Raw genomic sequence first — 21,944 nt, forward strand, 5'->3', positions numbered from 1 at the left:
AGAAATGAGGGAAGAGGTGGGAGCAGAGGAGAGCATGATGAAGGCTGCAGCCCTGCTTGTGGTGGAGGTAACAAGTAGGGATTATGTTCACTACCTCTTTTAGTACACAAACTATGGGACATCAAAAGAAGGTAGTGGGAGCCAAACTAAAGCTGATAAATAATAGAATGAAGTGGATTTTCCTAGAATGGTTAACTGAGTGATTAGACTCCTTACCAAAAGGATGTTGTGACAGCTAAAAGTGTATGTGGCTCGGGAGAGGACTGGACAAGTTCATGGAAATCTGTTAAGAGCTACTAATGCAAGAGAGGCCACATCCAGCCCAAGAAGTCCATGAAAGTGGCTGGAGACAGGGAGAATATTGGCAGAAGTACAAGTTCTTGCCCTGTTCTTATACTCTGATCTGGGCTAGTGGTTAAGGAGACAAGATACTGGGTTAGATGCACCTTAGTGTTGACTTTTGCAAGGCCTTTTAAGTGTTCTATCACCTCCAGAAAATTATTTAGTCTTCCTTGAGTTGGCAGCTTTTCTTCCAGAGCAACCTTGCATGTTCTTCATAGCATAGAGCCATGTTTTCTTTTCCTGTTGTGTTATAATAGTGTATTTGTTTTGTTGGCTTTACTTGTATTTATTTTTTAAATGAGATATTCATCTCAGGGGAACAAAACTCATGCAAAAAAACCCTCCTAAAAAAACAAACTTACTCATGCCAAAGCACTTCTGGGAGATCTGTTTTTGTGCTTTAGAAGATACAAAAGTAAATTTGACTTGCTGAGGTCAGACTTTCATCCTGCTTTCCAGAATAAGCTACAAAGAGCTGTTTCTGTTTCTTTTTAAATTATTTAAGATTATTGCAGCAGACTTTTGGTATTTAATAATTACGAGTTCATCCTGAAAGCTGATGAGCAGCAACTCCAAGAGTGCACTGTCTTTGCTTATCATGCCTTGAATTAGTGGCACAAAACATGCAAGACCTTCATTGTGGAAAGTGCAAAGAGTAACAATGGGTATAATAAATTCAAGAAATATTTTATTTTTTGGTTGTTACTTTAAGACAATAGAAAATACTTGAAAGCGTACATCTAATGTTCTTCAGTTTTCTGAGGGTATTTTTTTTTAACCCTTGGGTGATATGAGATATGCCATTAATCGTGAGGAAGCGCAGACAGCTGAACAACTGAAAGCAAACAAAGATTCTTTGCTTTTATGATCAGCAGCTCTAGGTACAGGGGCTGATGTAAATCTTCCACGGGTGTAGGATCTAATTAGGAAAGTTGTTACCTAGAGGCACTATTCCCCATCCAAAGGGAAGTTCACTTGTATGGTGCATTTTTTAATCTTCCCTGAGAGAGGAACTGTTTTTAGCTCTTCCTTTCACCTTGACCTGGTTAATGATCATGAAGCAGATGAGAGCCAACGTGATGCCCAGCTGACCGGCTGCATGCCTGCCAAAAGCAACGTGAGCATCGACAGCCCTCAGCTCTCTGTCCTGCCTCTGAGACGCACTGGGTGTCCTGTGAGGAAAGCAGTGAGGTGGGGCACAGAGGTGGCCATGTGCTCACAGAAAGGGAGGGCTGGTAACGTGGCTACAGCACATTGCCCGGCTGAAGGAAGGCGCTCTCAGATCAGTATTGGTAATCTGCTTTCACTACAGGAAGAGCTGAGCGAAAGATCTGGTTTTGAAATTTCTGAATATGCTGTGTGATTGTTATTATGCAACAATTGTATAATCCCAGGAAACAGTCTCAAAAACCAAACACTTTCTGAATGCCCAGATTTAAACCTGTGTTACAGGGTTGTTGGGCACTCACAGAAAGCACCTGGGATGTATACTTTGGGTATGCAAATGCTCTACAAAGTGCAAAATTCACTGACAAGTGAGATGCTCAGAATCCTTTGTCAGGAATCTGAAAATCAGCAGTTTTGGCCTTCATGTTCCTCTGCTTCCCATACTCACTGTGAAATGGGATAATGGTATTGGCTCAACTCAGGGTTATCGAGCAGAAAAGCACTCAGATGCTGGAGTAAAATTTTCATTAATTTTTTCATAAATAAATGGCTAATATTGCACACAGTGCAAAGGCTGGGCAACGCACTGTAAGTAAGGCTTGGGACTATGAGGTGAATATCTATTTAGTGAATCAATAAGCATTCAGTGCAGCAGGAATCCAGTGACAGGAGAAACGTGTGGTTGTGCAGTCTCAGCTCTACCTGTGTTTACCTCTTTTTTTGGTGATGGTACAGCTACATGTTCTTTACTCTGTCACCTTTACAGAATGAAGATTGGATGGGCATTTGAAAATGGCACCTTGCAAAAGGCACCATCTTTCCCGTGGGCATGTGTATGTGGAGGGCTCTGCTCAGTGAAGCCTTTAGGGGTTTTAAATACCTCTTTAACATGGATGATGGAGCTCATACTGTCACATTGGTAATGCGTTGCTTTTAGCAGCAAGGGAAGCTGTATAAATGCTTAGGCAGCGTAAGTGCAAGCCAAATCAGAAAGAAATGAACCACAAAAAGCCAACCCAAACATGTACTTGTTATGAGTTAAAAGTTACCCTTGAGGACTGCAATGAGCCTGTGTCCTTGGTGGCAGCAGGTAATAATATATCAGTGATAACTCATACCTTGAGAAATTACACCCTGTGTAGGGAAGGGTTCAGAAGAGCGTGCGTGCTAAACTGCTATTACCTGCTAGCGCTTCCCTATGCTTACGCCCACAGGTAATGTTACTTACATTGCTCAGTCTGGAATTCAGGGAAAGGGAAGCAAAGACATCTGCAAACCCAAACTGCTGTCCTGGAAAACAAACGTTTCTTTCTTTCCTGTTGGAGAATAATTTCTGCCTGATCAGAAGTAGATGCAAAAATTAGCGGTAAATGTGTAGCGTGAGCTGATTAATCTCCAGAGTAAAATGCCTTCGGTGTGACAGCAGAAAGCCAAGGTGAAGATTGAGGCTGACCCCAGTGATGCTGTTCTCTCCAGTCCAGAACCAAGAGCTGCTTCCAGCACTGCTGCTTCTCCAGCAGGAACGTAAAGCCTCCAGAGGATGAAGGCTGAGAAGTTTATACGGGTTGTAGCTCCAAATCTGCATGTGTAAAGCTCCCATTTGTGTTATTTTCTCTTGCACGGTACCCAGTTTGTGAGTACTCAGCCAATTATTTATAGATTGCTGACATTAGCTTTTGAGAAGATCTGACTTGCCTCTTTCTGTCAAAAATAGAAATGAAGCATTTTTTTTTAAATCTCAGCTGAGTACGTTACTGAATGGATTGATTTGAATTAATCCAAATTTTTGAAGGAAAAAAAAATACCCTTTTCCCCAACTGATACTCCAGCAGCAGCAGCATTTTGAATCAATACAGTAGAACGGTTCTATTCACCTTTATTTTTGGACTGCTATTTTTCCTGATTTTTTTTGAAGCAGCAGCCAATGAGACCTGTTGTTGATGCCATGTGTACTGTAGACCCCACTTCATACGTTCTTCTCCTCTTTGAGGTACACGGGGAGGAGCATGGACCTGATACCCGGAGATTTAGCAGAGGCCATGATCGCCTTCTCAGACCTGCCTGTATCCTGCAGAGCTCTTACTTTCTCACAGACTTCATTATTCTTCGTACAATTATATCAGACAAGTTGACACAACAAAAAGGGATTGAAGTCCAAGAAATTAGATTGCTCAGTCCAGTGAACTCTCACTTTAATTCCTTCTCACCACCCACCCAACTACTTTGTGCCTCATTTTGTCATTTTGCTGCACAGGCCAACAGGCTGAGGTTCAACCTCAAATAAAAACTAAAAAAACCATGCGCACACACAAAACCAACAACTAACCCATGAGCTGAGCATTCCTAAAAAAAATCAGAAACCTGACGAAGCAGGCCACTAAAATCTCAGGAGAATTATCACTGAGATATCAGGTATTTCTCTACGCTGAATCTGGTCAAGGGACATTGGGCTCTTCTGATCCATCTCTTGCAGTTGAGTGCATTTCTATCCGAAATGCATCCTGCTCAGTGAGTGGTGAGGCACATGTCCCTCACCAACACAAGTTTGGCACCGGGAAACATCTGGGACCAACCCTTTGGAGCCAGTTCTGCTTATCAGAATCTGATATTTCATTATTTGGGAAAGGTGGTGAGTGTTGTCTGACTTTGTACAAGGGAAAATGAGCTGAATTCAAAGGCAAACCAAGGTGTTCTCTGTTTTTAAAAAACAAAGCAACATAAAAACATTTCCCAAAAGCGCTACAGTAAACAAACTAGAAAAACTTAGAGCAGATAAGGCACAGTAGGGCAACCCTCGTGGGAGATCAGGCCTCTTTGATATAGTCAGGCAAACAAACCAACCGTAAAAGCTCTTGTCAGGTAGGGAGTACAGGTTTAGTGATTACTGAAAAATATTGAGTATTTGAATTCTCTCTGCTAACGTCATTCTGCTTATGCATCACTGTGAAGCCTCGGAAGTCATAAAACACTCTTATATCAAATACAAATGGAAAGCAGAGGGGGTAATAATTCATCCTCTCCTGCTGCTGTTATACTGCATGAGATAATCTGGAACTCCCCAGCAGAAACCCTGGCGCTGGCAATTCAACTGTTCTGATGATCTTGATATGCTGCAAAGGATTATTTAAAACATACAAATTTAAAGATTTGGTATTAATTTGAAGACAAGCACGGTTTGTCAGCTGGATCATTAATTTTCTCATAATTTGTTTCATATTGTCATTTTTTTCCAAATCTGCTGCACTGCTGTGTGTGGGTAACCAAAAGCTGTGGTGTCCAAGTTGCTGTGCTGCTGGCTACAGCTTAAGGGGAAGTGTCATTTTTGGAACCCGGACTGCTGGGGCACAGTCAGCAGCTCGAAGCTGTGCTTGGTAGCTGGTGGCTTTTGTTCGAATCCAAGGGCCGCGCAGTGTTGCACATGTAGTGTTATCTGGCAATAACAGGTAACATGTCAGGGAGGTAATGTTGCAGGCTGTGGCTGGTTTATGGGCTTCAGGATCTCCCAACCTCCTCTGCATGATAAACTGTGAAACAGTAATTTTGAGGAACACTAGTTATTCTGAGTTTCAGGGTAAGTAATAAAGAAATATCCAGGTGCATGCCTTCTTTGCTCCAGATTATCTATGGATGTAGGAATACTCCAATTGATATATACAAGGTTGATATTTTAAAAGAGCATCCACAGCCATACTTCTATGCTGCAATCCTTGAATATGTTGTTGGAATCTTGTCTGTTGTGGTGGTTTCATGACCCAGTCCTCCTCTGGTCTCCTACTGAGGTGCTGGAGTTACAACCAATGTAAAAGCAGTTGGAAGGGGCAGTTCCTGACTGCCTCATGGTCATCTTTTTTTCCCTGTACTAATCACAACTTCCACTGCTTTAATAATGTTTTTATGTCACCCCAAGTTCTCCTTCTTGCTTCTCTTTTTAATGTCTTGCTACTAATGAATTTCGAAAGTCAAAGATATTGTTGTTGACGTCACTACTGCCAACTTTGTTGTGAGTCTACAAGCTCGGACTGATCTTTAAGTCTTCTGTCCCTCTTGAAGGTGTACACCAATCATACCTTAACTGTATGAATATTTACAGGATTCCTTTTTTTTTTCCTTTGTGCCCAAACTGCCAAAATCCTTACTTGAGCATCCTGTGTTAATTCCTGTAAGCTTCCTCCCCTCAGGACTGAGTTCTGTATGACCGCTAAGCTGGTCTTACATCTGTTCAGCATCAAAATGGGCAAGTTTTTCTCCTGGCTGCTCCCACCCTACTTCCTTCTTCTCCCTTGACCCGTTCTGCCACCTGCCAGACCCTGGGTTCAGCCCAGCAGAATCCTCGTCAGTTGTTGCTGGATTGATTCTCTGTGTTTATACTGAGCCGAGCATTCTGATGAGGGGTCCAACAAGCATCAGAGCTGATGCAAAGCGAGAGGCAGCAGCAAGGAACAGGAATGTGGGAAACTGGATGAATGTTTTCAACACTGTGGGCTGTGAGCCCAGATAGAACTCTGCCGTTGAACTTTACCTTTAAGCCTCCGTCGACTTAATGGAGCCCTTGCGCAGTCCTTACAGTGCAGTTTCTATAGCGCGTTTCTTTGCCTGTCACTTTGGGCACATTCCTTCCTGATCTCTGTCTCCCATTTCAGCATACAAACTTTAAGCTGCTCGTCTTCACCTGAACGCCCTTCAGAGTTCTGTTCCTCTCTGTTATCTTCTCTTGTCTTAACCCATAAACATCACTTTACCAGTGGTACTTTCTTTTTCCACCCACTTGTGTTGTTTTTTTTTTTTAAATTTAGATATAAAGATGTGTATATATATATACAAATATACACACTTTTGTTTCATATTTACCTCTATATGCAGATATCCCTCCCTCAGTTCATTAGCAAGATAAGAATCCTTTCTCTAAAATATGTGTCTTTGTATGGAAACAATGAGTAACAACGTAGGATCAATGAAAGAAGCTACTGTTTATGATTTATACGAGGAAGGAGAGTAATGTTTATTTGATTTAACTATTTAATCACTTTCCTTAAATCTCTTTTATTGTAAATAGTCAGCTTTGTGAGACTACTTGTCACATGTGTTTGTAGGGCCCATTACACAGTAGAGACTTAATTCCTATGATCATACCATAACAGAAATGTTTCATAACAACAATTGTAAGTAAAGCAGGTCAAATAACATCCAGCTTCAGTGCTTGGAAGCAGACAATTGGCGAAAGAAAGTGGTTTTTGAAGTTCTTCCTTTCTGAATTATTATTTGCGTTTTCTTGGTTCTCGTGCCTCACCGAGGCAGCAGCAGCCTGTGTGGCAGCAGGAGAGACGTTCCTGTCAGACACGTTGTCAAAATAGAGTTGCTACAGGAATTCCAGCTGTCACCCTGCTCACGGTGTGGCCTTTGCTGGCGGTGCTCTGGAGAGTATCTTTAGCTTTCCCTTCCAAGAGAGGTGGTAGCTGTCAAAGAAACCTCTACATATTTTTCTATTGCTTGTTATATAAAATACATTTTTTTCGGTGTGTATCATGGGTCAAAGCCGTAGGTGGCTGTCAGGAAACTTAAGATGACCACAAGGAGTTTGAAAAGGAACACTAGAGGTACAGAAGGGAAGATGGGCAGTGTTCAGATAAATTCAGATTCAATCTGGCCTGTATGATGTGGCACAGCAGCAGAAATACAGCCAGGAGACAAAGTGTGAAAGCTTCCACTGGTCCAGCTCATCCCCAAGGCTGTCAGTACTTCTGGGAAGGGACTGGGTCATGTTAATAGGCTGGCCAAGTTTCATGGCTATCTCTTGTCAATCTCAGTGTAATATAGCATGCCCTAGCTAGCAGTTGGGGTCTTTTGTATGACTTTCACCAGGTCATACATACCAGGAGTGTGTGGGGGGTCAAATATTTCAAAACATCAGCTTGTTTCCCTGAACAAGGTAGGAGCAGAGTGTCAGTGGGCAGCTGCTCAGCTGGGGGCCCGGTTCCCTGCTCCTGACACCCTCCCCTGACGGTGCCTGCTGGTTATTTTCTGCTGTCTGTGCAATGTACTGCTTTGCTCTTTCACTTTGTGTAGCAATTGTGTTGTAGCTCTGATAGTTAAGCTCATAAAAGAAGAAAGGTTTATAAGGGCAGGTAATATACGTTATTATATCAACTGATGTAAAATGTGGTCAGGCTTTCTAGCATACAATCAATTTGGCAGTTCTGATGCAGATACGACTAGAAACCATTACTCCCAGGCTGCTGATGCATTTTTCCCAGCAGCAGAATAGAACTAGGACTGTTTTGTCCTTCCAGAGCTACTCATTCCTCACCCCATCCCTGAATTCACTCTTCCCTCAGAATGGGACTGTGCCGTAAAACAAGTGAAGTTCTGCAGGTCATTTTGGAATACCCAAACAAAAGAAAAGGTAATGTGTAATTATGTTAATTAATTAGCCCATTTGTGGGAGATGTGATGTTAGTGGAGAGATTTCAGTAGTAGCAGAGGTGGCAGATTGAGACAGAGAAAGCATTTGCAGAACAGGGTCAAGTCAGCAGGAGACAAAATGTTGAGAGAATTGTAATGAGCATAAAATCAATGTCTATATTTATTCTGTACTATTTAATACTAAATAGCAGAATAATAATAATAAATCCAAAATATTTTGTAAATCTTCCTTGAGGATTGGGATTAAGATGCAGGAGGGAATTACTGTTTTGCAATGTTAAATGATGACTGTGCTTTTTTATTTATAATTCTTGTGAGTTCATTCTAGTATGTAGCGGTTGTCAGGTGTCACCCACATACACTCTACAACGAGCTCTGGTACACTGGCTGACATGCATCACATACTGGATGTCTAGGTGTAAATTTTGGACGTTGAAGAATTAAGAACATTTCTTGTATTTCTCTTGGCAAAATTTGACTGTATTCAGTGCTCCACTTGTGGGTTGGTTGGTTGGGTTTTGTTGGGTGTTTTTGTTTCTTTGTGGGGTTTTGTTGGTTTTGGTTTTGGTTTTGGTGGTTTTTTTGTTCCCTGGAAGTTTGAAAGATTGAGAAGTTACTTGAAAGCTGCAAGATTGACTTCTGGAGACGGATTTGCCAGGGATGACTTTCTTCTCTAGCAGACTGCAGTTGTTTTCCATGTGGATGCCAGTTTGAGGCAACATGTGACAAACAAAAGTGTCTTGTTAATGGGAGTTTTCTTATTCTATGTGGTGTTTGCTAGAAAATGAGCCTAATTATTTCTTACATTTCTCGCGCTCCGATACAAAGCTAGCATTTATACCTATCAGCTGTAGTGATATTTATGCCAAACTGCTGGTGTAAGAACACGTTAAGAGTACAAACCAAAGTTTATCACAGTTTGTTTTCTTCAAGATTCTTTGCTTCCTCTTTTTCTACCCACTCGGAGTCAGTAGTTATCTAAAACGTGTCTAAAACCGAGACCTTCACAGCTGTGCAAACTGTGCAGCAACCAACTGTTTAAGGTGGCCAGAAAGGAAAGCTACTTCAAGAATGGAGGCTTTTTTTCAGATTTAAAAAAAGTCATATTTAAAATTCTTTTGACCCTGCATCATAGCATGAGCAGCTGTCACCACATCTGACTAGGAGCCTGAAGGATTAGAAAGAAAAAAACTTTGTTCGCTGCAGAAAGGAAAGTGGTTTTAAGCCATTGTGACTAATGGTGGGATCTCCGTCTAATTCCTCTTTATCCTCCCGTGAGCTTTTTGCGATCCCCTGTTCTTGCCCTATCTACAAAATTTTCCCCCTTTATGGTTTTCTCACTTTTATGGAGCTACTTTTGTTCTTCTAAGATGCTGTGTCCCAGTGCTTATTTGCAGAGCTCTAATCCTGTCCACATTCAGAGCTCTGTTAGAAATGACAGCCCAGCCCTGGCTGCCGCGGCTCAGCACCCTGAGTGCCCAGGACCCACTCAGCTCAACCTGAGCCAGGCCAGACAGACAGAAACAATTTGCAATAATAATCATAGTGCACAGAAATTCACTGCATTAAATATGTGGTATGCGTATCCTTTCAAATGAGTTTTAAAATGTCATTAAGTAAAATGTATTAATTCAGGATGCATGTTGCTAATACAAGTACCTCTTGCATCAAAACAGAAGCCCCTGGCAGCTCGAGTAAATGGTTAAACCATTAGATAGCAGTAAGAAATGTGTATTGTTATGAAAAACACATTAAAGCAAACTACCCTTTTCAAGTTGAGGATTCAATCCTTATACCGTTTTAAGGCATGTAGCAAGAGTAGCAATGAAACTCTATAGTTTTCAGCCTTCAAAATAGCAGGTTAGATGGAGGAAATATTAAATAAATACAAGATAAGGAATTGCAGGTTTGAGAGGGAGAAAGTCTGATTCTGCATTGTTGGGTGTCATGCAGTTTTCTTGATCTGGTTCTAGTAAGTTAGTCATGATAATCTGTATTTCCTTCCTTATATTTTGCTAATAACGCAAATGGGTTTATAGTGGAGATGAATTTCACTGACTGCATAGGAAGAATGTTTCCGTGACGTTTTCTTGTGAAGCTTCAGCAAAAATGGTTGTGGTTAAGTTTAAGCTTACAGCTCAGGCACTACTGCTATTTCTGCTGCTGAACTCAGATAGTAAAAGGGGCTTTATAAGGGTGGACCATATCCAAAGTGAATCTGTCTTAATTGTTAAGCAAAATAAAATGTAAAAACTAAAGAACTGAGACACACACTATAGGTATCTTAAGATTCAGAATTGTCTTTTAGTGCTATAGTAACAAGATGCTAACATTAATAACATTGACAGGTGATAGTCTCATTAATAATAATACATGTTAATGCTTAAAAGTATTTATGGATTAAGTTTTCCAGTTGACTAGCGATTTGGGCACTGTGCTTTTTTAAAACTTGTATTTAATAATATATACCTATTACTAAAGACATGGACACGTAGTGCTCACCTCGTCAAACCTTGCAGAGATTTGAGATGGTCTCCCTGCCAATGCAAAGGGCTATTTTAGGCTGAGCGAAGGCTTTTGGGGCAGAAACATTGAATAATTGATCTGCTCATCTGTCTCGGTGAACTGTCACACTCCGCTTCACCTGTCTGTGGTTGACTGAACTCCCTGTAAAACAGTGGCTGGAGCCAGCGAGCAGAGCCCGGGGGAGGCAGCGGCAGCACCGGGCTCGGAACAGACACGCGGTGAAACTGTCCTTGCTCCACTGGGGCTTTTTGACACAGCTGAAGGGACCACAGTCACTAAAGATGGGAAAACTCTTTAGATAGATCAACAAATGTCTGTCTTTTGTTTTAATGGCAAGCCAGAACAACTCTCAATTTCACAATCTAGAAGTAAGAGTCTTGCAACAAACCAATCAGCAAGTTTGCTTCAGCATCTCAACTAGACCTACACGGGCATTTGTTAATAAAAATTCCTTGTTGTTTTTTTAAGCTTTGAGGGAGGTCTTGTGCTGCCCCCGAGCAGCAGCCGACCTGTCAAAGCGGCAGGCGGCAGTCAAACTTGGCTGGCAAGTGATTTTCCTGCTGTTGGTGTGTTCACCAGCATCGTTCCATGGGGTCTGTTTGTGGAATGGGAGAAGATGACGGTGCTTATTCACCGCTGGAGAGTATATTTGTAACACGGCTGAAGGGAGCAGCTGGTGCTTGCCTGTGTCCCTGTAAAATTTATTGGCAAGGGAGTGGCAGTGAAAAGCAAGTTTCATGCAGAAGATTTGCTTCATAGACTCTATGACACTTCCTTTAGGAAGTTTCCCTGCAACACTTCCTTTAGGAAAATATTTGTATCCATCTGCACTCAGAGAAAATTTTCTTAATGTCAAATTGCTATAGGTTTTGCATATTTATTTTAATCAAAGTAGTGCATTGTTCTCCAGGATTGATAAAAAAGATTATGCCGAGATAGAAAGGGATCAGTGCTGAGTATTCCTGCACGAAATGGTGACACAGAGCTGGCTTATCAGCAGCCCTGAACGCCAGAGCCACCTCCGCCCTCCCTTCAGCGATGTCTTTCATAGAAGGTGTGTCCTCACGTTGAGATACCTATCTCAGGGTGGGACCTAACAGAGACGCTTAGTGTAACTGGGGTCACCTGGAACGGGTCACCTTGGATTTGCACTAGTATTTTATAACAAGAGCAACATCTTAATAGGAAAGCATGAGATCTTTGCAGTGAAGGCAAAGCATGGGAGTGCTTATGCGGCATGATAATTATTTGTCATTAATTTTGTTTCAATAAAACGTAGAGAGGTTCTCCTTCCCCTCTACTCTGCCCTGGTGAGACCTCATCTGGAATATTGTGTCCAGTTCTGGGCCACTCAGTTCCAGAAGGACAGGGAACTGCTGGAGAGAGTCCAGCGCAGGGCCACAAAGATGATGAAGGGAGTGAAGCATCTCCCTTATGAGGAAAGGCTGAGGGAGCTGGGGCTCTTTAGCTTGGAGAAGAGGAGACTGAGGGGTGACCTCATCAATGTTTATAAATATATAAAGGGTGGGTGTCACGAGGATGGAGCCAGGTTCTTCTCGGTGACAACCAACAGTAAGACAAGGGGCAATGGGTGCAAACTGGAACACAAGAGGTTCCACTTAAATTTGAGAAGAAACTTCTTCTCAGTGAGGGTGACAGAACACTGGAACAGGCTGCCCAGGGGGGTTGTGGATTCTCCTTCTCTGGAGACATTCAAAACCCGCCTGGACGCCTTCCTGTGTAACCTCACCTAGGTGTTCCTGCTCTGGCAGGGGGATTGGACTAGATGATCTTTCGAGGTCCCTTCCAATCCCTAACATTCTGTGATTCTGTGATTCTGTGATACTCTGTGGACATATCTCAGAATTGCAGAACGGTAGAATATCTAGTCAGACTTTTCCGTAAATTCTAGTAAGCGCCTCTCAGCTGCCAACTGCCTTTGAAGATCTTGTCTTTCGTACTGAATCTTTTCGAACAAGTGTTTCCTGAGAGCTGGGCAGCTCACTACTTAACTGTGAGGTTACACAGATATGTAAAAAAAAGACCAACCAACCAAACTTTATGCTTAGTGTACCTATGGTTGCTCTGATTCCAGTAACCACATCCTGGGAACAGACTCTGATTTTTACTGGTGGTTAATCAATCCATAGCTCCTCAGTGCAGTCAATACTATCTTTTGCTGCCGTCTTTCTGTGCTAAGTTAAGAGTGTTTATCTTGTTTCATTCAGGCTTTTCTGCTGCCTTTTTTCCTTTTCCCAGAAACATCTCCACAAAGCGCATCTCCCTCCCACGGCCTTCCTCATCACCACCTACAACAAGTCGTTTATGTTTGGTAAGGTTCTATCTGAGGCTTTGTAATGTGTGTGCAACGTTTAGACAGAGTCAGCTCAGGATACAGGAGCTGCTCCACTTCATGCTTTCATTTTGCCAGTTAGTGAGATAATTTCAGCAACTTTTTTTCATGGAATAGGGAGGATGTTCCTCACGATCATATCCAATCACAGCAAAATTCATATTTTGTGTTCCAAAACAGCCAAGTGATGTTGAAAAAGTTAATCTTTGTAGTAAGTTTGTAGTAAATCTCTAAGATTTAAAGATCTCGTTATGTCAGACTTTTTCACAGAGTAATAGGAAGAAATAATATAATAAAAACATGAAAAAAGAAAGTTACAAAACCCCCCAAATTTGACAAGGAGACTTGGTAGAAGAGAGGGTCCTTGACATTTATTTGCCAGGTTCACTAGATATGAAGCCCTTCAGCTTTTTTCTGTAGCGGCTCGGGAAGGCGATGGGCAGAGGCTGGGATCAGCTCCAGCTCTGGCCGCGCCGCGGGGAACCAGAGCCCTCCCTCACCCCCTGTCCACAGAGGGGACACTATGGGAGCATCACGGGGTGCTGGGGAACCTCTCCAGAGGAGGGGGTGTGAAGGGTCAGAGTGGCTCTGGGTGGGCAGGCAACAGCAGGCAGCTTCTCACAGCTGCATCGCCTGCCACGGAAGCTTTTGGATCAAACCAAGGGAGGCAAGAGCGGCAGCTCGAGCCAGCGACTTGGGCTCCAGGAAGAGATGCCGGCTGTGGGGGGGAAGAGGAGCTGAGCAGCAAGGCACCAGCTGGAGCCGTGGGGGCAAAGGAGGGGGCACGGGGTGTCCCCTCATGCCGGGAGCTGAGCCCTGCTCTGGGGCAGATGTTCTGGTGACACCGAACATTTGTCACAGCATCTGGTGACAGTGAGGCTGTCACAGCTCCGCAAGCTCGCCCCTTACTGCTGGGTGTTGGCTGACAGCTTGGGAAGTCTGAATTGTAGTCCCACTTTACTGTAGCTCTTTTAATTACTGTGATCTGCAGTAAGCCACTCCGTTCCTAGAAATGTGCCATCGTAAACAAACACAGCCTTATAAACTGTTTTCCCTGATGAGATTGACAGTATTTTCTTGAATGTGAGACAGCCTTATCTCCATAGGCTGTCCTTTAGCACTCTGAGACATAAACACAAACTTTATCAAAGGACTGAATAAAAAACCAGCCAAGGATTTCACCTCCCGGGCCCTGGAGCAGAAGGTCACTGGGCTGGTACTTGGTACAAGATGTCTATGTCCAGTGTTAGCTGTGAGGTTTGCATGTATAAATAATAGAGTAACTGAGGCTGTGCCCCAAGGATCTTGTCTCTACAGTATTTCTAGTGTTTTATGAACACTAATCTAGGCTCTTAATCAGGTTGCTTTGATGGACAAAAGAAAATGAGTCCAACAGTGCAGAGTTTGGTGATGAGAATGACGGTGGATGGGCTAATTCAGAACAGCCTGAAGGTTTCACTCAGCACTAGAAGGTCCTTTTTATCCTACAGCACCAGGAGATCTGGAAACATAGGAAAATGTAATATCACATCAGTCAGATAAATATTTAATGTGGTGCTGGAAGCTGCGAAGAAATACCATGTGGAGATTCATACTAAAAATACTCTCTCTTCTGTAGTCTTTCCCAAAAACATCTGCTGCTAGTTCTGGAGTTACGATAGTGAGCTAGATGGATATTGTTTCTTGACACATTATGGCTTGTTTTATGTTCTTATACATATGTATTGGCTTAGTCCTGCTTGTCGCAGCAGTGTATTTCCAAATTGCTTATGAGGAAAAAAACGAGGAAGAAACAAAATGTGTGGACTGGAGGACAACAAGCTTCCAGCATAAAAGTGCTATTTAAACATTTGCAGAAAGGATGTGTGCAACACAATAATGAAAAAAAATGGGTAATCAAAGGTGCTTTTTGATCATTAAATATTATTTTATTGTTTATTGCATCTGAACCTAGTTGGTATTACGTGTTGTTATCTTGTAGCTTGGGCTACGCTCTGCTTGCAGATTCCTGGTATTAACCCAATAAACAAGTGTTCTGATTGCAATATAGATTTTGAGATGGTGCTGCTGGGAACAGAATTGCACCCTGAGTTAGTTTTGAAATAGCCAGTTTAGAATTAATAACACGTGCATGTTTTCAGTGAAGAAAGCATACCAGATCATAGCCATTGATGAAATTCAGCTGATGAGAAAGATGCTCAGTTTAGATACGAGTTTTAAATATGGAAACATTAATAACTGTCAGCATGCACATTTATCTGTAATATTTATTTATGGTAGTTTCATAAGGGATATATTACTTTATTTAAATAAAAAGGTAAACTTATGTTATGGCTTGCTAATAAGCATAATGACCACTTTTTCCAAATTTCCTGTGCACTGTTTATTTCCCCAGCAAAAAAGGGTAAAGAGAGCAGAATTTATCCACAGTGATGTCACTCAACACATACACTAAACCATTTCCTCTAATACAATGTAACCAGTTTATTTTTCCACAAAGCTGATTCATTTAATTCTGGAAAACTCCTCTCTGGGAAGGATGTCCTGTAGGAATTTGGCTGTTTGTGCTGTTGGTGCTTTGCTATCTGCTGCTCCTGACCCCGTGCGGAGAGGGAGCAGAGACCCTCAGAGCTGCCCAGGGCAGACGCCCTCCCCGGGTGCTGCTCCCGAGCACCTTTTGAGTTTTCAGCACCGCAGGATGCTCCCAGAGCACAACGGGAAAAGACAATTCAGAAAATAACCTCGAGATTAGAGCGACATGAAAGAGATACTCACGCCACCTTTCCAATCCCTGACTTACGCTCTCCACTTCTGCTACACCCAGCAAACTGGCCCACTGTTGTGCTTTGGAAAAAGCATTATTACAAGTCGAGGCAGGTTAGTTTAGGCAGCACTCGCTTTAAGAAGTCGTTGCCTTCAGACGCCCATGCACATGCCTACTTTTTTGTCCATATGTACATTAGATTATTCTGAATCCTAATTATGATGTACATTTTATAAATTTGAATGAAATTGTGCGTGAATATTATATTTTGAAATGAGGGTGGGTTTTTTTTAAAGTTTAAAAACAGACCTGAGAGAAGCTGATTACAATGATAGCTTATTTCTACAGTTCTCATTTTCGTCCACCTGTTGTGTCTTCTTGCAGTGCTTATGGGATAGGAGCTGTTTCCTTGGAGTCTGGAAGTCTCCCAGCACGGGGGGGCTGCTGGTCTTGATTGGAGCCTGTGGGCACTAATGTCTACAGAGCAGGAGGCAGCCAAGGCAAGGGCTGGAGGAAAGCAGGGCACTGTGTGAACCCTCCCTGTCTCCTGTGCCAGCCATGCCCACGAGACCCAGGGCCTCCCTATCACTTCTTTTCGTTTCTCCTACTTCAATAGTTTCCCCAAATGAGAGATCTTGCATGTACTGCAAATCAGTCACAATACTTTGATGGTTGGTATCACACTGTAGACAAGGTTATCCTGTTCTTACTGATGATGGAAGAATATTCTCTATCCTTTAATTCACACTGAGAAGGGTGCATTTTTCAATCTAATAACTTAAATGAAAAGGCAGTGATCTTGGAGCTTACAGTGCTTAAAATATAGCTCTGGCTCTGCCAGTGACTCACTGTATGGCCCTAAACACCCCCAGACTCCAACTTCCTCCTCTGTCAAAAGGGGCAATGAATACTCACTTGTGTTTCACTGCAGAGATGATGCAAGACTTAATTAGCTGTATTTGTTGAGAGCTCTGAAAATGTGGAAATGGCAGTGCTCTTGATCATCTTGAATAGCTGATGGCTTGGCTTGTCAATGTATTACTGTTGAGCCCCCTCTTCAGAAGTGAATGGGACACATGTAAACCCCTCAGTTTGTTTTTCTGCCTTGGCCGGCCTTGGTGCACAGCTGAAGCTTGGTCAAAGTTTTAGATGTCTAAGTAGGTGGACAGAAACTTCGTGGTTTCAGAAGGGAGGGTCCCATCCCACCTGCTCCTGGGCACGCCGGTTCCAGGTTTCCTCTGGGGCCACGTTAGAGAAGGTTCTATGAGCGGCTGCCTCCTTAGCCTCAGGTTACCTCTGCCTGCTCAACAACTATATTTTCTCATCTTCTGTTTTGTTAACACGACAACTCATTGGTGGAGGCTATTAAGAAATTATGGCTCCTCTGGCAGGACTCTGGCAGCAGCTGCACCAGCTGCCTAAACTTATAAACTGAATCAGAAGGAATGTCATCAGAGGAGAAAATCTGACCAGAATCTTTCGAAGTATGAGTTTTTCAAACTTTTTTTTTAGAGAAGCTGCTCACACAATATCTATGGGTGTGGCTTTTCCTGAGCTCCCTCTTCCTTGGGCATCAGCAACCCTTGGGGAAAACCCTCGCTCAGGGCCAGAGGGTTAGGCAGGCTGCAGAAGGAGGAGGACTCACGTCCTGGAGCTTGTCCTACCACACTGCAGTCAAGTTTCGTACACCCAGGCTGTAAAATGGTTCTTGCTGAACTATTAGGCTCAAATGTGGTCAGTTCTTCCTATAGATTTACAGGAAAGGAGTGAGAAATCTGAGTTTTGGATTCAGCTGTAGACTTTGGCATTTCTTCATACCTCCATTACACAAGAACATATATACCATTTTTATTAGCTCATATTTCACATAGCCTATGCATTTCACATGTCCCATGTAGTGTATATATATGCCGTTCATATATTGCCCGCAGCTTTAGTGTTCATTAGCACAAGGTTAAAGTCAGGCTCATTTGCAGAACAGGTGGAGTAAGTCTGCACAAGCTACAGAAGATTTCAATAGCTTGAAGTTTGTGGTCCATGGACCCCTGAGGTGCTACCCCTAAGAATTTGCAAGTAAAAAAAAAAAAGCGCCACTTATTGTCAATAGACTTCAAATTTTTATGGATGGATCAAAAAACCCATCAATACTTTTTTAGGGGTCTACATACTGAAAAAGATTGAAACCACTAAACATAAGTTACCCTTAAGAAAGGTAAATGAGCTGTGACTATCACACTATCAAGCACAGATGGTCCTCAAAGAGAAACGCTCAAGCAAGATGAAACAATTATAACCTAAAATTAATCTTTCTGCAGTTAAGCTCATGTAATTTTGTGGTCATTGAATTACAGAATAGGAATAAATGAGGAAAATGCCTGGGGACAAAGTACAATTTTGGTGATAAGTGATTTGGGACTAATAATAAAAAAAAAAGTTAGTGTGCCCACCTAAATATAGGTTGAGAAAATGGAATTTATTGCCTATTACATATGTTTTGACAAAGTTAAAAGTACATACACATAATTAACTGTCTCGGAGGTTTTATTTAAGTGACAATAATGAGACCTGCTATTTTGTAGCTTTCCTTTTAAGTTGTATCAGCATGTCTGTACTTGAAAAATTTTAACAGTTTAGTTGAAAAAACTTGCTATGATTGGCCAGCATTTTATAAGCTGCAACCTGATATCCAGTTTGAACTTCTAGATAACCATTAACCACACTCAGGCAGTAATTTTTCTTTTTTTTTTTTCTCACTCTGTGACCAGCCTGCCACAGGTAAGTCTCTCAGCCCTTCTTACCCATCTCTAAAATACACCTTCTCTCAATAGTTCACAAAACGAAGACTTTATATGGTGACCTGACGATTCCTCCAAGGCGCAGTGCTACGTGGCACACACCAACGTCCATCTCCCAGCCGCTGTGAAAGAGCAGAGCGGTTTTTCTTTCACAGAAACAAATCACCATTCCTCAATTTTATTTTTACAAGACTGCAATACTGCTGTTACCACCCCTTTTCCCTCCCGCCCCGCCAGCAGGCTGCCATTTATCTCTGCTTTGCTGGAAATGAACTTTCCGTTTCCCCCTTCCCTGTGTGGCCTGGATGCTGCCCCTGCCCCCCGCGCTCACTCGCAGGCAGCGGTTGTGGTGGGCGGCCACATTATTTCAAGCTCCTCAAGCTGGAAAACTTTGCCAGAGTGAATCACTTTGCTTTCTTGTTACTGCAGTTAGATGCAAGCCGAAACTTGCCATTCGCAAGGTAACTTTAATTTTGTTCCCCACATTGTTTCTTGGCTTCCAGAGCTGGTTTTTTTTTTTCCTCTTCTGCCAGCTCTGCTTGGATCCAAAAATGGGCTGAGTGAAGTAGTTACTCATCTTTTAAACTAGCCTGAAAGCTGCCTGAATTCAGGTTACTGCTTAGCATATTTACTGTTTGCACAGTTATCTATACTTTAAACTTGCCGGACTCTTCTGGTTGACGTGAACAGTCAAGTTCAGTGCTGTGGGTTATTCCATGGTCTGATGAGAAACTGGTGATGAAATCAGGTGTGTCTGTGGTACAGTCTTGTTTATTTATAATCAAAGCCTTGTTTTCCAATAGTAGAGGGTAGATCTTAAGCAGTAGCAGTTTCTCAGATCTAAATCCTATTTCAGGCTTACTCAAGCCTATTTGTGAGGCTTTTTCTCAGGGTCACACATTTTTATGTTCTTCTATCACTTGTTCTCTCAGCTTCATGAACCTCCCGTCCCTCTGACACATCAGACGTTGCAAAATAATACTAAGGAAACTAATCCTTTTATCCAGGTCTCTCTTTTGGATGGCGACATACGTAATGGAAGCTGCTGGTCACGAAATGGAGTTGCAGCTCCTCTTTGTATTCAGCCCACTTGATTACAGATGTTAACAAGGTCAGACGGGAAATCAATGCAGTGCCAGGGAGAGGTGGGAGCAGGCAGGTAGCAGAGGCAAGGGGAGGCCAAATTCTGTGTTCACGTTGTTTTAGACAGAAGAGTTTTGGCCAGAGAGGTAGATGTCAAAAGGAAGAAGAAAACTCGTACTATCAGCCTTAGGGATCACTGTTGTTCTCTGGATTGCAAGAGGAAAAGGAGATACTTGAGATAATAGATTGGGATTTGGGGCAGGGAGGCATTCTGTGGTATTTTCTCAAGGAGAGCTGTGCTTCACCAGGTCTCTTTCATCATCAGGTGAGAATAAAACAGACAAAAGCTTCTATAAAGTGACTGTTGAGAAAGTGTGTGCTGGTGGAAGTTGGAAGAGTGGACGGGATTAGGCAGCTCCGGGCGTAAAGCGCTGGACTCCAGAGGAATGTCTGCCCCAGGGAGGACAGGACTGCCTGGATCTGTTAGTTACTCCTTGGTAGGCAGCGTAATCCTCAGAGTAGGTATTCAAATATGAATATGAGCCTGAGCCTTGGTGACAGTGAACCAAATTTTCCTGCAGTGTCAAGGTAGACCAAGCTCACAATGGACCCATTCCATTCCACTGTAGACAGTAAAGCTCAGCTGGAAATTTTGTATTACTGTTCAAGCTCTCTTATCAGTCAAGGGTGTTGCACTGAAGGATTTGTCCTGGGCATACCTTTATTGAAAATGACCACCAAAGTTCTCTGCTATGACTGGCGAAATCAGTAGCTCTGAAATGTCTTCTATTCCGAATAAGGAATGCTTTGACTGACAATCCCAACCAGAGCCAGTGGCTGGGTGTTGGTGTTTGGCCAGCGGAAGCTACAGAGCACAGTAACAAATGTATTCTCCGTCTGCCCTTAAATAAAGTCCATAGAGTTCAACGAAATAAAAATGTACTGCATTTCATGTATTTGTTTTAGGATTTCACTACAGTTGTTAAAATATTGTAGGGCAAGCCAAGAAATAAATAGGGTTTTAAATAACTGTAATGTCTCTGGTTAGTAAGATAACACAACATGCATTTTTTCCTAAGCATTTCCAGAGTCCATAAATACTAAAACGTGTATTTGTCTCCAAGGGAATACAGTACAGGACTGTTGAGAGCTGAGTGTGTTTGCGCAGCGCTCTCCAATAACAAATTAATGGCTTCCCTGGTTTGATGCATAAGAAAGCCTGTTAATTTGCTTAGTTGTGGTACCAGAGATATATTGAATAATTTTGCATACATGGAAGTGCTGACTCTACAGCAGAATAGGCAGACACCAGCAAAATGACATTGCTAATCCTTCTGCCTATACAGTACCTGTTCTGGGAAGAGAGAACTTGGCCTAGTCATTAGTGCCACAAAACAAGCATGCTAATGATTATTAAATCAAGCCTCCCCAGTCAAACCAGCAGTAGTGTTTTACACTGAGTTAGTGTAGGTATAAAGCACTACATAAGGAAAATCTAGAGCAACATCTTCCATGTCTCATACGTCTGGCACTTTTCACCATCACTAAAATGACCTCCAACCTCCTACACACCAAGATGGTGCTTTACAATTAGTTCCATCAGCACTGGTGAGAAGTCTCCTGATGATGCTGACAACTGAAGCTGAGTTTAACCTTCAGTATTTACAGAGATAAGGGTCAAATCCTGCCTGTTCCCACCTGTGTAGCCTCAGGGAAAGCCCTTGCTCAGCCCATGTGGTTGGATACTTGGTTTTGTGTCCCTTCTGCAGGCACTGTGATCAAAGGGGAGCTTTACCTTTTCTTTAGCGGCTCAAGAAATCTGAGACCAAGGAGGACTGTGGATTGCTGCAGGGATGGTTATTTCTCAGTTCTCATGATTAGTTGCAAGAAACACTTTGAGAAGAGAAAACTGCCACAGTAGAAAAGGGCTGCATTAAAGAAGATGAACGGAAAGAGAAATCATGGTAGGGATGGGAAGATAAGCAACGTTAGCAAAAAGAAGTTCCTTCAAGGGCTCTATGTACATGGCTTTCACATCCTTCAGTTGGACATGCGTTTGTCTTTGCATCAGGGATGAAAAGATTTGTTTAGTAAGCAGCAGTGAATTATTGAAGATATCATGGATCAGTATACGAAAAGAGGAAATGCAAAAATAGAAAAAGTAAGGAATATCAATATTGCATAAGCAATTCAGAAAATCTGAAAAAAAAGTCAAAGAGAACAGATGAAATTAAGATCTGATGAAACAGAGAAACATGCAGCTAGAAAAGTTAGAAAATGTCATCATATCCTAAAAGCCTGAGACACTAAAAAACACAAAGAAGTATATTCATTGTATAAGAATTAAGAATGCAAGAAGATGCTATGAATATGAAGCTTTCTTGTCAAGATGAGCAGAATATAAAAAACATTTTTATGATGAACTACAGGAATCCAAAGTTGCTGTCACCGCAAGAGAAAAAAAAGTTCAGATAATTGCTCTGTGCAAAACAGA

This window comes from Caloenas nicobarica, chromosome 2, assembly GCF_036013445.1.
Source record: "Caloenas nicobarica isolate bCalNic1 chromosome 2, bCalNic1.hap1, whole genome shotgun sequence".
Lineage (NCBI taxonomy): Eukaryota > Metazoa > Chordata > Aves > Columbiformes > Columbidae > Caloenas > Caloenas nicobarica.